Below are 17,100 nucleotides of genomic sequence, written 5' to 3'. Positions count from 1 at the left end.
AAATGATTAAAAGATGGACATTGATGTAATGATGTGTATGGAGCCTTTTACTTCATTAAAACAGGATCATCTGGTGCTACGTAGGACAAACATATGATGCCGTTGTGACAAATATTGAAATTGTCTTGTCCGGGATTAGATGCCGAAGAAATAATTGGAAAGACTCTACCTCATAATTCCATTACTTTTTAAAAGAGCAGTGATTGACAATGTCGAATCGTTGCTAATCGGAAATTTATACCGTTATGTGCGTATTTTGGTTGTATACTGTTAAAAGTATAAACGGGATTGAAGACCCTCAAATCGGAGACTGTGCCGCTTTAAGAAAAAAAACTGGTGTAATCATAGGCAGGGACTCAGTGTCGCTGTGGTCCAATTAGGATCTCACATCAAACCAGAGATCTGTTGCTCCTCCTCCCGCACAGAACCAGAACAGGGACAGAACGGCAATCACTGCCTGCGTTCATTCTGTGGAAGGGTCTCTGTCAATTCACTGGGTCTCCTGCTCTTAAGGTATTTTATAGATTGTGCGATCGGGAAGAGCTTGATCTTAATACGCTGCCGGTTTATTTTTGCACGTCTCCAAATAAAAAAGGCAATGACAGAGCCACGGTTAACCAACGCCTTAAAATTCAGACGGACGGTGTTTGAAATAATTTTCCTTCTTTTCATATCGGATCTGGTTTTCGGGAAAATTCATTACTCCATTCGCGAAGAAATGAATTCTGGCGCTTTTGTTGGGAATGTCGCTGAAGATTTGGGATTGAACATTCGGAGACTGTCAGCTCGAAAATTCCGATTAACCTCTGATGATAAAAGACACTGTTTGGAGGTGAATTCAGAAACCGGTATTTTATTTGTGAAGGAAAGGATAGATAGAGAGCAGCTGTGTGGGCAGATGCCAACTTGTCACCTCTCTTTCGAGATTCTAGTGGAAGAACCTTTGGCGATGTATCGCGGTGAGGTGGAGATTCTTGATATAAATGATAATTCGCCCAGTTTCCCGGAGAGTGCCGTTCTCTTACAAATGGCCGAAAACATTCTGCCAGGTTCCAGCTTTCCGCTAGAGAGCGCGCTTGATCTAGACGTGGGGACAAATACAGTAACCGGTTACAACATCAGCCCCAATGAGAACTTTGGCCTCAAAGTGGAGACTGAAGAAGACGGTAATAAAATTGTGGAGTTGTTACTGGAGAAAGCATTGGACCGCGAACGGCAGTCATCGTTTCAGCTGATGCTATCGGCCACTGACGGAGGGAGTCCTCCCAGATCTGGGAGCGCTCAGATTCTCATCACTGTCCTGGACAGCAACGATAACGCGCCTGCGTTCGACAGGAAGGTCTACAAGGTCAGCCTGGCGGAGAATTCACCCAGAGGAACCTTGGTGGTTTCAGTCCATGCCTCTGATCCAGACGAAGGCCCGAATGCGGAGGTAACTTATTCTTTCAGTAATCGCGTTTCACGGAAAATGCAAGAACTGTTTAATTTGGATCCGCGAACAGGAGAGATTAGGGTTCAAGGCACAATTGATTATGAAGAAGCAAGCAGTTATTCACTTGATGTTCAAGCTGTCGACAATGGTTCACCGGCAATTGCTGGACATTCTAAAGTGTTGATTAAGGTCATTGACGTGAATGATAACGCCCCTGAGATATTATTAAAGTCCTTTTCCCAAGTGGTCCCTGAAGATGCTGCTCCCGGGACTGTGACAGCTCTGATCAATGTAATCGATCGCGACTCTGGGAAAAATAGAGAGGTGAAATGCGAGATCCAACAGAACGTTCCCTTTAAATTGCAAACATCTTCGAGTGGTCATTATGAATTAATAACCAGTGACACGTTGGATCGTGAAACCACACCTTTATACAACATTGCAATTTTAGCCAGGGACTCGGGATCTCCTCCGCTATCAACAAATAAAACGATCGAAATATCCGTCTCTGATATAAACGATAACGCCCCAAGATTTCCTCGCCCCATGGACACAGTGTATGTGATGGAGAACATCACCCCTGGTGCTTCCATTTTCGCCGTGACTGCCTTCGATCCTGATCTAGGTCAGAATTCCTACATCACTTACTCTTTCATAGAAACTCGTATCCAAGATTTGCCATTGTCAAATTACCTCAGCCTTAACTCGATGAACGGCACCATTTACGCACTGCGCACTTTTGACTACGAACAAATCAAAAACTTCCAGATTCAAGTGCAAGCCCGAGACGCTGGCGTTCCCCCTCTGAGCAGCAGCGCAACATTGAATGTGATCATCCTGGATCAAAATGACAACGCTCCAGTCATTGTTTCACCTTCAGCACAGAGCGGATCAGCAGCAGTGAAGATTGTGCCTCAGTCAGCGGCTCAGGGTTACTTGGTCACCAAGATAATCGCAACTGATGCTGATTCTGGTCAGAACGCACGGCTTCACTATCAGGTGCTGAAAGCCACTGATCTCAGTTTGTTCAGCGTGGGGTCGAACTCTGGAGAAATCAGAACAGCCCGAGGAATTTTGGATCAGGATGCCATCTCTCAAACTCTGGTCATCTTGGTGAAGGATAATGGACAACCGAGTCTCTCCAGCACGGTTACAATCAATTTGTCAATCCTGGGAAATGTTACTGAAATTTACTCGGAAAGCAGCAATTTAGTGACAAATCCTAAATATGTCTCTGATATAAATCTTTATTTAATTGTGATTTTAGGGTCAACTTCCTTAATATTTCTTCTAACCATCATTTTATTGATTGGCATCAAATGTAAACAGGACAGAAATACAATTGAAGATTACAACTCTCCAAGTTGTTGCTATAGACTGGACGATTGTCAGAGTGGGTTTGACCCGAGACCTACACCGAAAGAACCTTTAAACTATACTGCGGCTGGAGATATTATTCGCATGCCTGAAACGCACCATTATGCAGTTTGTCTGTCTCCGGAATCAGCAAAGAGCGATTTTCTTTATTTGAAGCCCTACACACCGCCTCTGTCTCAGGAACAACATTAAATTCTAAATGTTTGGCAAGGCAGAGCGGAACTACTGTCAGCGTTTGTTCAACCCGTCCCTGCCGCGTGATTTGATGAAACTTTCTCCCTTTGAGGATCTCTATTCTGGAAATAAAGGATCGCTCTTGTGATACAACTGTCAGTGCTGTTAATCAAACGATATGGTGAAAAATACAAGGCTCCATGATGCCAATGCGGCATGTCTGGAACTGGTCTGATTTCGCTCAGAATGGAATCCGGCAGATTAATTATTCCCTCAGCTACACAATTGACTTCGTTGCAAGGTCAGCTGCACAACTGACCTTGGGGTATTGGTACCTAACTGCATGTGGGTAGTTTGCTTTTAAGGTTTGTTATTTTAAATGCCAACACAAACGATTAAAATGGTCTTATTCCCAATGACATTGGAAAGTCTCATTGCTGAATTTAAAATTCATAACTGGCCGAATGGATATTTAGGGTAACTTGATGCTGCCCTGAGCTGTTTAACAATAAAACAAAATCGGCGGAAAACTACAACCAGATTGTAACATATTACTGTGATAAAGTATAAAATATTTTGCTACCTGGCAAACATTTGTAAAATAACCTGGATTAGAACGAAGTTTCGACGAAGGGCTACCGGAAAACATAGAAACATAAAACATAACGGCAGTATGAGGTCATTCGGCGCTTGGAGCCTGCTCCGCCGTTGAGTATGATCGTGGGCGAATATCCAACTCAAGTTCCTCATCCCGCTTTCCCCCAATCCTTTGATCTAAGTTGCCCCAAGAACTGTATCTAATTCTTTCAAAACAGACAACGTTTTGGAGTCAACTGCCTTCTGTGGTCGTGAATTTTACAGATTCATCAGGCTCACTAGTTGAAGATATTTCGCCTCATCACAGTCCCTATTCTTTGACAGTGGCCCCTTGTTCCGGACATCCCCGCAATCTGCAACATCTTGCCTACATCTTTTTTGCCTAGTCCGGCTAGAATTTTATAGAATTCTATAATATCCCCCTCATTGTTCTAAACGAATATAATCGGGAAGCCTCAATCTCCCCTTACATGTCAGAATCGCTGTGCCAAAATCAGTCTGGTGAACCTCCTCTGCACTCCCTTAATAACAAGAACATCTTTCCTCAGATAAATTGACCAAAACTGCACACAATATTCAAGGTGTGGCCTCACCAGGACTCTATTATTGCAGCAGGACATTCCTGTTCCTATAGTCGAATCTTGTCGCTGTGAAGGCCGGAATATTATTTGCCTTCTTTACCGCTCACTGCATCTGAATGCCTACTTCCAGTGACTGGTGTACAAGAACATCCATGTCACTTTGTACATTTCCCATGGCTTACCCTCACGCAGCTTTGTGTTGTCTGCAAATTTAGAGTTATTACATTTAATTCACTCGCGTACATTTTTAATATATATTGTGAATAGCTGAGATTCTAGCACTAGGCCCTGTGGTACCCCACGTGTCACTGCCTGCCTTTTCGAAAGGACCAGTTTATTAGTACGCATTGTTTCCTGTTGCCGACCTGTTTTCTCTCCATCTCAACACACTACTCCCAATCTTATGCACATGTGCTACTTTGAAAATCCCAACAGACCAGTCCACTGGCTCTCCCTCGTCAATTCTGCTCGTTACATTCTCAAAGAATTCCTGTGCGTTTGTCAAGGATGATTTCCCTCTCGTAAACCCATGTTGATTTTGTCTGATGCTGCCGCAGTTTTCCAATTGTTCTGCCATGAATCCTTTTAAAATGGACTCGAGCATTTATTGCCACCACCAATGTCACGCTGACTGGTCTATAAGCCCCTGCTTTCACTCCATCTCATTTTAAATTGTGGAATTACATTAGCTACACTTCAATCTGTAGGAACTGTTCCTACAGGAGTGTATAGAATCGTAAAAGATGATCACCAATGCACCCTCCATGTCGAGGGTCACTTTTTAAGTACTCTGGGGTGTAGACTATTAGATCCTGCGGGTTTATTGGCCTTCAACCCCATCAATTTCCCCAACATCATTTTCCAGCTAGACGTAATTTCCTTCACTTCCTCTCGCTAAACACCTTGTTCTGCAACAGTTCTGGTATGTTATTTGTGTTCACTTCTGTGAAGACAGAACCCACGTACTTATTTAATTGGTCAGTCATTCCCTTAGCTCCCCTTTATAAATTCCCTTTTGTTATGAGTGTTAAGCGCCTACATTTGTGTTCACCAATCAGTTTCTCTTCACAGAGAATTTTTAAAAATCATTTTGTATGTTCCAGGTACCCTTACTCTTGTACTCCATTTTCCCTTCTTAATAAATTCCTTTGCCCTCCTTTGTTCAATTCTAAACTCTTCCCAATCCTCAGGTCTATTTTTCGTTCTGGCCAGTGTGCATGCCTCAACCTTTGATCCAATATTATTCTTAATATTATCTTCTTAACAATGGTCTGACAACCCTTCCCATTTTACTTTAGCGCCAGATAGGAAAGAACAAGTATTGCTGTTCACCCATGCGTGTTCTGCATGTTTGCCATTGCCTATCCAGTGTCGTTTTTAAGTAACGTTTCCAATTCATCAGAGCCAACGCTTGCGTAACACCATCGGACGTTTCTTTATTTAACTTCAAGATACTAGTCTCAGATGCAATTACACCAATCTCCATCTTTAAGAAGAATTCTATCATGTTATGATCGCTGATCTCCAGGGGCCTTACGTTCAGATTGCCAAATATTCCTTTCTCATTATGCAATAACCAGTCTAGGATAACGTTTTCTCTGGTTGGTCCCTCAATATATTGGCCTAGTAAACCACTCCAGGAATTCCTCCTCTATAGCCTTGTTGCTAATTTGATTTGCCCAATCTATATGCAAATCAATCACCCATAAATACAAATGTTCCTTTATTGCATGCTTCCCGAACGTCCTGCTTAATGCCATTTGCAGCATCTGCACTAAAGTTTGGAGGTCGCTATCCTACACCCACTCACGTTATTTTCTCCTTGATGTTTCTTACTGTTACCCATATAGATTCCACATTGTTTCTCTCAATTGCATTATTTCCTTGTCTACTAGTAATGCAAACACCTTTATGTTTTGTCTGTCATTCCTAAACACTTGAACATCCCGGATGGTCAGTTTTCAACCCTGATCACCATGTACTCATTTGCCTCTCACCTCGGTTACATCATACACATTTAGATCTATTGCTTTATTAGTTCATCAACTTTATCGTGGATACTCCGCATATTAAGGCACGAAACCCTAATACTTGCATTTTAAGATTCCTTGTCCCATTCCCATTGTTTTTACCTATGTACCAGGCTGATACTGTTCCTTGATTTCTCACCCTATCATACTTCTCATTCATCTTCTTTCCTTTATTCCTATCCACATTTGTCCTTCCACTAACCCCTTGGATTTGTTTACATCCCCAAACCACTTTTCTTTAAACCCGCCCCAAACACTCCGGCAAATAATCACCTTCGGGCATCAGTCCTGGTCCTGCCCAGGTGCAACTCGTCCAATTTCTAGTCGCCCCATCTCCTACAGGACCAGTCCTGATATGCCTCAAATCTGACTCTTCCCCTTTGTATCATTCCTTCACCCATGCATGCATCTGGCATGTCCTATTCTTTCTGCTCTGACCATGGAGGCAGCGCAGTGGCACAGTGGTTAGCGCTGCTGCCTCACAGCGCCGGTGACCTGAGATTGATTCCTGGTTTGTGTCAACTGAGTATGAGTCTGCCCGTTCTCCCCGTGTCTGCGTGTGTTTCCTCCGGGTACTCCAGTTTCCTCCCAAAGTAAAAAAAATGCGTGCGTTAAGTTGATTGGCCTTGCTAAATTGTCCCTGAGTGTGAGAGGGACTAGCTAAGATAAAGGCATGGGGTTGAATGGATAGAATGAAAGTGCGGTCAGTGCAGGCCTGATGGGCCATGGCCTTCTTCTGCACTGTAGAATTCTACGATTAGGTGGCACTGGTGTATAATCCTGATAGCGTGATCTTTAAGGCCTTTCTCTTCAACTTATTTCCAAATTCCCGACATTCTACCTTCAGAGCTTCATTTTTCTTAATTTAACTGGGTGCACCACAGCCATCGGATGTTAATTCCGCCCCCACCCCATCCCAATCCACAGTGTTCTGCCACCGTTCTGAGGCAATCTTGACCCCAGAACATGCGAGGCAACATACCATCCTGAAGTCTCGTTTGCAACCACAGACATGTCTGTCTATACCCCTTACTACTGAAACCTCTATAACACTTTTTACTCCTCCTCTGTCTAGCAGAGCCAAACATGGTGGAATGTGTTTGGATGTTAGTGCTTTGCCGTGAGAGACCATCCCCTTGAACAGTTTCCAAAATGGCCTGTTTCTTTTGGAGGGGAGTAGTCACGAGAGATTTTTGCACTTCCTGTCTAGTCTTCTTGGTCTGCCTGATAGTAACCCATTCTCTTCCTGGCTGTCGAGTTTTCATCTGTATTATGGCCACCTCTCCATTTGTGCTCGCCACAATGCTCTCTGCCTCACCAATGCTGCACAGTTCCTCCAGGCGCCACTCCAGCACTAAAACCCAGGCTTCAAGCAGCTGCATCTGGAGACACTTCTTACATACATACTGGCTGTGGGCGTTGGAAATGTTCTAGGCATTCCACACAGGGCAGGAAGAGCAGCTCTGGCTTTGAGCTCTCCTGCCAGGACTTATTCCTCTGTTGAAATTTAGGAAGATGCGTAAAATGACATCACCTCAGGCTCCTTTCCTCTGGTCCCCGTCACTATAACCGATGAAACACAAAATAAGGACATTACAAATTATAATTTCAAAAATGTCTTAAACACTAACTCTAACGTTCTCAGCCAATCAGCTGATTCCACTCCCCCTGTTTCACATTTGAATCCTGGCGTCGTCATGGGATCTCCAAAGTCCAAGCTAGGAATCTGCTCTCAAATTACCTCTTTCTTGCACCCTGTAATACCTCCAGCTCTAGTCTCAGTCTCTCTTTTTTCTTCCTGGATCCACTCTCTTTATCTTATTTTTTTTATTTTCTACCTTATTTCACTTGAACTTGATTTAACTTTCATATTTCTAGTCTGACTTACGGAAATTCAAGGAGCTGCTTCAAAATTATATGTATATTTTTCGTTTAAACCATTTAAACAAAATCCCTAACAGCTTTTCACCAACCAAATAATTTACCGTTTTCCTGTAAGATTACTCCTGGGTTTCTTTTTCAAGCTCAGCTGACTGCCTGGTCCAGGTGTCCTCGACAGGTCGGGCAGTCTCTAGTCCGAGAAGGTAAGTGCCATGGTTTATATAACTGCAGTATTATTCTGCAGTCACAGGGTACAGAGAATTGCATAGAATGACCAACACAGAAACTACAAAAGGTCCATGGATTTGTTTATGCTCCACACCAATTTGTTTGATTTAAATTATTATTGTCACATGTATTAGTATGCAGTGGGAAGTATTGTTTCTTGCGCGCTACACAGATATGCGGAACGTACATAGAGAAGGAAAGGAGAGAATGCAGAATGTAGTATCACAGTCACAGCTCGGATACAGAGAAAGATCAACTTAGTATGTGGGAGGTTCTATTTAAAAGTCTGATGGCAACAGGGAAGAAGCTGTTCTTGTGTGTTTGTAAATGACTTCAGATTTTTGGTTGTTTTCCCACACGGAAGATAGTGTCAGAGTGTATTTCCGGCATGCGTGGGGTCCTTAATAATGCTGGCTGCATTTCCAAGGCACCGCAAAATGCAGCCAGAGTCAATCGATGGGACATTGTTTTACGTGATGGACTGGGCTTCGTTCACGACCCTCTGTAGTTTCTCCATGTAATTTGGAGATGAGTTTTGTCGGAATAATGGTGCTTCTCCAGGTACCCCATCGGGCCAATCGCTTTCTGCGTGTTGAGTTTCAAGACGACTGACCTGACGTTTATGATGATTTGGCCAAGTCTTCCAGGGTGGAAGGCATCCAGTCGCTGACACCTTGCTCAAAATGGTCATCGATTGCATTGAGTTTTTCGGGGTGCATTAATGCCGGCAAATCTACCTGCCTTCACGAATATCAGAGCTGTTCTCTTGGAGGACACCTTGGAGGGCTCATATGCAGTGAGGCAACATGGGTAGAGCTCAGGAATGGGAACGGTGTAGTCACAATATGGGGGTTTATTATTGGCCACTCGACTGCCAGCGGGAGATTGAGGAACAGATATGTAGGCAGATTATGAAAAGGTGCAAAAGTATCAGGATTGCTGTGGTGGGAGATTTTAATTTTCCCTATATTGACTGCGACTCAGTGCTAGGGGCACGGATGGGGCAGAGTTTGTAAGGAGCATCCAGGAGGGCTTCCTGAAACAGTATGTGCATAGAACTAGGAAAGGGGCCGTTCCATGTATTGGGGAATGAGCCCGAACAGGTGGTCGATGTTTCAGTAGCGGAGCAGTTCAGGAACAGTGACCACAATTCAGTAAGCTTTAAGGTACTGATGGATAAAGATAAGTGCAGTCCTCAAGTTAAGATGCTAAATTGGGGGAAAGCTAATTCCAACAATGTTAGGCAGGAACTGATAGATACATTTTTGAACAGTAAAAGAATTAGGGGTTATGGTTAGCGGGCAGGTAAGTGGAGCTGAGTCCACAAAATGATTAGCCATGATCTTATTGACTGGCGGACCTGGCTCGAGGGGACAGATGGCCTACTCCTGCCCCTAGTTCTTATGTCGTTATGTCCTTATGTTTTTCTTCCTTCTTCATACAAAGGGTTGTGAATCTGTGGAATTCCCTGCCCAGTGAAGAAGTTGAGAGTACCTCATTGAATGTTTTTAATGCAAGAAGAGATACATTTTTGAACAGTAAAGGAATTAAGTGTTCTGGTGAGTGGGTGGGTAAGTGGAACTGAGTCCACGAAAAGATCCGCCATGATCTTACTAAATGGCGAAAGAGGCGCAAGGGGCCAGATGGCCTACTTAATGATAATGAAGGGGATGGATAGGGTAGCGGTAGAGAGAGCCTTCCCGCTTAGAAAGGATAGCAGGACTAGAAGACACAGCCTCAAGATAAGGGGGGGGGGGAGCAGTTTAGATCAGAGTTGAGGAGGAACTGCTTCACTCAAAGGGTGGTGAATCTCTGGAATTCTTTGCCTGTTGAAGTGGTGGAGGCTACCTCACTAAATATATTTAAGTCACGGGTAGATGTGTTTCTGATAGGCAGGGGAATTAATGGTTGTGGGGAGAAAGCGGGAAAGTGGAGCTGATCCACTTCAGATCAGCCATGATCTTATTGAATGGCGGGGCAGGCTCGAAGGACTAGATGACCTACTCCTGCTCCTATTTCTTATGTTCTTATGTACTTCTGCTCCTAGTTCTTATGTTCTTATGTCTTCACATCCACATGGGCTGGAATGTAAACTGCTGTCAGGAAAGCAGAGTTGGAGTCCCGCGGAAGGAGTAGGGGCACGTTTCAGTGTCAGGTATTCTCAGTCTAGGAGCAGAAACTCGGCAGCATTGCCAAATCTATGCACTAAAAGCTGTTGATTAGAAGGCAGACCCTGCCTCCTTTACTCTTGCCTCAGGCCGCTGCATGGTTCATTCAATGTCTTGAGAAGCCCTCTGGTTGCAAGGCACAGGAGTAGACAGTTGGGATGTTTGCCTGACTATTACATTCGTGGAGCTATTAAGACATTCATATTGCGTAGCGTGGTGTCTCAGTTTGAGTGATGAATAGATGAACATTTTTGGAGAGTACTGAAAGTTAGACGGAGTGCTAACTAGATGGTATTATCCAAGTTGTGAAATGATGAATGCTTACAGAAGTTGGACGTTCGCAGTGCACGAAGAAGATAATATAAAAAAAAATTCACAAGAGCAGATGGTGATTTTAATGAAAGCAGCCAAGTAACAAAGGGTGACAAACTTTTACATGAGAGCGAATAGTTTTTATATAAAAACGTATTTTTCACCCCAGGAATTGTATTTCCTGTAATCTCAATTCGAATCTCATTTCCGTTATGTTTACGCTCTTTGCGGTCTCTTCATTTTTAGTTTATGATTCCCGTGGGCTGTGATCAGGCATAAACATGTTCAGATTCTCCAAATTATCGTCTGCCGCAATAGTTCAAAATACTGGATGCATTCAGAATATTCTCTGTAACAATCAGGTGGAGTATCCGACCCACAGATCACAATTTGATTAATATTATAATCAATGTAGCCAGTTGGGAAATGTGACAAATATGTGCCGATGATTTGCTAACCGACATCAAAATCAGATTTCATTTAAGATTATCTGCATTCTGAGCATTACGTTAGAAATCCAAACATAATTGCTACATAGATTGTCTTAATTGCTTATCTTAGCATTTGTTTTACTTACCCTGATTCACATTCTTTCTTAATTGTTTCTGTATATCCATTCGCACTTTATTCCAAATGTTTAATAATTTCCAGTAATTCCGTTACCTGTTTTTCCTGGTGTTATTAATCATGATAAGGCCAATTGGTGTTATAAACCAGCGATATGTGATACTTTAAATTGGTCAGATACTTCACATACTTATAGATGTCTGTTTGCAAAATCATATTTCTTATTGGTCTACAGATCAATGTTTTCTGAATAATCTTAAAGTGCTTTGGTCAAAAATAATTAAGGGGAGATTCAAAAGACGATTGCATTTCTGTATCTGGATAAAGAATCCTGACAGCATTTAAAAGTACGTTACGGAAGCTGTCAAAAACTCACAGTTTGAAAATAATTAGAAGACGGTCATTGATACAATGAAATGTATGGAACCTTTTACTTCATAAAACAGGATCATCTGGTGTTACGTGGGGCAAACGTGTGATGCCGCTCTGACAAATATTGAAATTGTCTTGTCGCAGATTATATGGTGAAGAAATAAATGGAAAGTCTCTAGCTTATAATTCCATTACATTTTAAAGGAGCACTGATTGACGATATAGAAAGGCTGCTAATCGGAAATTTATGCAGTTGTGTGCGTATTTTGGTTGTACACTGTTAAAAGGATAAACCGGATTGAAGACCCTCAAATCAGACTGCGCCGCTTTAAGAAAAAAAAGTGGTGCAATCATAGGCAGGAACTCAGTGTCGCTGTGGTCCAATTGGGATCTCACATCCAACCAGAGATCTATTGCTCCTCCTCCCGCGCAGAACCAGAACAGGAACGGAAAGGCAATCACTGCCTGCGTTCATTCTGTGGAAAGGTCTCTGTCAATTCACTGGGTCTCCTGCTCTTAAGGTGTTGTATAGATTATGCGATCGGGAAGAGCTTGATCTTAATAGATTGCCGGTTTATTTTTGCGCGTCTCCAAATAAAACAGGCAATGGCAGAGGCACGGTTGACAAACGCCTTAAAATTCAGACCAACGTTGTTTGAAATAATTTTCCTTCTTTTCATATCGGATCTGGTTTTCGGGAAAATTCATTACTCCATTCGCGAAGAAATGAATTCTGGCGCTTTTGTTGGGAATGTCGCTGAAGATTTGGGATTGAACATTCGGAGACTGTCAGCTCGAAAATTCCGACTAACCTCTGCTGATAAAAGGCAGTGTTTGGAGGTGAATTCAGAAACCGGCATTTTATTTGTGAAGGAAAGGATAGATAGAGAGCAGCTGTGTGGGCAGATGCCAACTTGTCACCTCTCTTTCGAGATTCTAGTGGAAGAACCTCTGGAGATGTATCGCGGTGAGGTGGAGATTCTTGATATAAATGATAATTCGCCGAGCTTCCCGGAGAGTGACATTCTCTTACAAATGCCCGAAAGTACGGCGCCAGGCTCCAGCTTTCCGCTAGAGAGCGCGCTTGATCCAGACATGGGGACAAATACAGTCACCAGTTACAACATAAGCCCCAATGAGAACTTCGGTCTAAAAGTTGAGAATGAAGAAGACGGCAATAAAATTGTGGAGTTGTTATTGGAGAAATCATTGGACCGCGAACGGCAGTCATCGTTTCAGCTGATACTGACGGCCACTGACGGAGGGAGTCCTCCCAGATCTGGGAGCGCTCGGATTCTCATCACTGTGCTGGACAGCAACGACAATGCGCCTGCGTTCGATAGCAAGGTCTACAAGGTCAGCCTGTTGGAGAATTCACCCAGAGGAACCTTGGTGGTTTCAGTCCATGCCACTGATCCAGACGAAGGCCCGAATGCGGAGGTAACTTATTTTTTCAGTAACCGTGTTTCACGGACAATACAAGAACTGTTTAATTTGGATCCGCGAACAGGAGAGATTAGGGTTCAAGGCAGAATTGATTATGAAGAAGCAAGCAGTTATTCACTTGATGTTCAAGCTGTCGACAATGGTTCACCGGCAAATGCAGGACGTTCTAAGGTACAAGTTAATGTAATTGATGTGAATGACAATTCACCTGAGATATTGTTAAAGTCCTTTTCCCAAGTGGTCCCTGAAGATGCTGCTCCCGGGACTGTGACAGCTCTGATCAATGTAATCGATCGCGATGCTGGGAAAAATGGAGAGGTGAATTGTCAGATCCAAAAGAACGTTCCTTTCAAATTGCAAATATTTTCGAGTGACCATTATACATTAATAACCAGTGACCAGTTGGATCGTGAAACCACCCCTTTATACAATATTACAGTTTTAGCCAGGGATTCGGGAACTCCTCCGCTATCAACAAATAAAACAATCAAAGTATCTGTTTCTGATATAAACGATAACGCCCCAAGATTTCATCGCCCCATGGACACAGTGTATGTGATGGAGAACAACGCTCCTGGTGCTTCCATTTTCGCAGTGACTGCCTTCGATCCTGATCTAGATCAGAATTCCTACATCACTTACTCTTTCATAGAAACTCGTATCCAAGATTTGCCACTGTCAAATTACCTCACTCTTAACTCGATGAACGGCACCATTTACGCACTGCGCTCTTTTGACTACGAGCAAATCAAAAACTTCCAGATTCAGGTGCAAGCCCGAGACGCTGGCATTCCCCCTCTGAGCAGCAGCGCAACATTGAACGTGATCATCCTGGATCAAAATGACAACGCTCCAGTCATTGTTTCACCTTCAGCACAGAGCGGATCAGCGGCAGTGGAGCTTGTGCCTCAGTCAGCGGCTCAGGGTTACTTGGTCACCAAGGTAATCGCAACTGATGCCGATTCTGGTCAGAACGCACGGCTCCACTATCAGGTACTGAAAGCCACTGATCCCAGTTTGTTCAGCGTGGGGCTGAACTCTGGAGAAGTCAGAACAGCCCGAGGAATTTTGGATCAGGATGCCATCTCTCAAACTCTGGTCATCTTGGTGAAGGATAATGGACAGCCGAGTCTCTCCAGCACGGTTACAATTAACTTTTCAATCCTGGGAAATGTTACTGAGATTTACTCGGAAAGTCGCAACTTAGTGACAAACCCTGAATATGGCTCTGATGTAAATCTTTATTTAATTGTGATTTTGGGCTCAACTTCCTTTATATTTCTTCTAACCATCATTCTGTTGATTGGCATCAAGTGTAAACAGGACAGCAATCCTACTGAAGATTACATTTCCCCAAGTTGTTGCTATAGACTGGACGATTCTCACAGTGATTTTTACCCGAGACCCACACTGCAAGAATCTTTAAATTATACTGCGGATGGAGATATTATTCGCATGCCTGAAACGCATCATTATGCAGTTTGTCTGTCTCCGGAATCAGCTAAGAGCGATTTTCTGTATTTGAAGCCGTACACACCGCCCATGTCCAAGGAACAATGTTAAATTCCAAAGATTTGACAAGATTGAGGCACAGTTAAATTACTGGCAGCGTTTAACTCCGTCCCTGCGCCGTGATTTTCTTCCAACCTTTTCGTTTTGAGGATCTTTATTGAGGACAGAGAGGGTGGTTCTTGTGCTGCACTGTCAGTGTTGTGAATCAAATGATACGGTGGGAAATAAAAGGTTCCATGATACCACAGCGACCCGTCTAGATCTGGTATTATTTAGCTCGGAAGGGAAGGTGGCTGACGATATATTCACTGGCTACACGTTTGGGTTTGTTGTAAGGTCAGCTCCACAATTGACCTTCTGTCATTACTGCCTGAATGCACTTGGAGAATGTCCCTTGACAGTTTGCTGTTTTAAAGGCCAACACAAGCGACTCGATGATCCCTATTCCCTCATAATATTGACAAAGTTAATGGGTGAAACTGTAAAATTTAATACCGGCCCAATGGATTCTAATGGTGACTTGGGCAGCAGAGCAGTGCGGTGGCCCAATGGTTCGCACTGCTGCCTCACAGCACCAGGGGCCCAGGCTCTATTCCAGCCTTGGGTCGCAGTCTATGCAGAATATTCACATTCTCCTCCTGTCTGTGTGGGTTTCCTCTGATTGTTCTAGGTTCCTCCCACAGTCCGAAAACTATGCTGGTGAGGTGCTTTGTTCTTACTAACTTGTCCCTCAAGGCACACAGACGGGCTCTGTAGTGTGGCAATTCGGGGATTTTCAAAGTAACATCGTTACAGTATCAGTGTAGGTCTGCTTGTAAGAAAGTAACATGGTTACAGTATCAGTGTAGGTCTGCTTGTAACTGCCGCATAGGTGTTTACATTTCATTGTTTAACAATCAGGTGAAATTGGCGTAAAACTGCGAAGTGTAACATATTAATGTGATAGAGAAGATTATACATAGGGAACCCGCAAATATGAAAAGCTAGATAAGAAGTAAGGGTCCAAAAATACTATTTGACTTCCATGAGTCACACCATCCCAATAATTACTTTAATACTTTTGCAGTTAGCTGTTTACAGAAAATGGAATAATGTGCGTGGAATGAACAACACGGATACAGGGCTTGCTGTTCAATAGGTCCATGTACGTGATGATGCACCACACCATACTCCTCCCACCTTTAGTTATCAAACCCAATCAGCATACTTTTTAAAATATATTGCTCCGAAGTAATTTGGTTCAACACTGACATTAAGCTGATTGTAAATTGTGGTCTAAGACGCACCTCAGCGAAGACAATAGGATTTAGCGCTCCAAAGCAATTTTTAAAAAGGCAACAAAATCCTGAAGTATTTTCCTCAGAATAAAGCTAAAGGTTTGAACTTCTGCAGTCCAGCCTGCAACTGCTCAGTAAAATGATTTGCACCAAAATCACGCCAACGGTGCAGATAGAGAATAGCCTGGCATCCGAGATTATGGGAATCTTTTTAATCCACTAGGCCGAATGAACGATTCGTAACGTGCAATATAGCTGTCCATGCACTCGGAAGTTCGTGGGACATTCACCTGATAGTAATGTGGAGGTGTTAACACAGTCATTTTAAACAGCGTGGCGTCTCATTTGAATGGTCCATAGATGAATATTGCTCGAGAGCGCTGAACGTTGCGGTTTGGTACTATACAGAGTAGTCCCTAGACTGGTATTATGCAAAATGTGAAACATTAAGTTCTTACGGAAGCAGAACGTTCACAATGCATGGAAAAGGCAATATGTGAGAAAACAAAATTCGCAAAGGGTGATATTAATCAAATCAGCTAAATAACAGAAACCACTGTCATTTCATTCGAGGGAATAGTTTCAAGATTCTTACCAGAAATGATTTTAAGCGAGTAACAGCTGTGAAATGGGACTGAGATTCCCTGAGGATGAGTGAAGCTTGAAGGTTCATTGGGAATCCCAGTTTCAATTTCAATGTCCAGTTTCCGAACAATAAAACCAATCCCGCTGTTCTAGAAAAAATATATTGCCAATTCTCGTTTAAATTACTTTATATTAGTTTAAGTTTTTGTCAGTTTAATGCAGCATAATATATTTATTCAAAACCACTATTTTGAACGCTGTAATTGTTTTCATTAATGTCACTTGGTAAGTCATTCTCGTTATGTTTATGCGCTTTGTGCTCTCTTTATTGTTAGTATATGATTGTCATTGGCTTTGCTCAGCCATGAACATATCCAGAATCTACAAAATATGATCTGGCGTAATAGTTCATAAATAATGAATGCATTCAGAATATTCTAGTATCTGACTTATTCAACACAGTTTGAAAGGGCGACGGTGGTTAGCATTATTGCCTCGTAGTGCCGGGGACCCAAGTTCGATTCCTGCCTCGGGTGACTGTGTATGTGGAGTTTGCGCATT

At 42.9% G+C, this 17,100-nt stretch overlaps 2 pseudogenes; both read left to right on the top strand.

The window, feature by feature from the left end:
• Positions 1-409: 409 nt before the first annotated feature.
• On the top strand, positions 410-3,361 carry LOC145351428 (protocadherin-10 pseudogene; annotated as a pseudogene).
• An 8,995-nt stretch (positions 3,362-12,356) lies between these two features.
• LOC145351427 (protocadherin alpha-C2 pseudogene) lies at positions 12,357-14,906 on the top strand (annotated as a pseudogene).
• Positions 14,907-17,100: the final 2,194 nt, after the last annotated feature.

The sequence above is a fragment of the Carcharhinus amblyrhynchos genome, chromosome 13 (assembly GCF_965287045.1).
Source record: "Carcharhinus amblyrhynchos chromosome 13, sCarAmb.v2.hapA, whole genome shotgun sequence".
NCBI lineage: Eukaryota > Metazoa > Chordata > Chondrichthyes > Carcharhiniformes > Carcharhinidae > Carcharhinus > Carcharhinus amblyrhynchos.
This window is presented reverse-complemented; position numbering and strand designations above follow the sequence as displayed.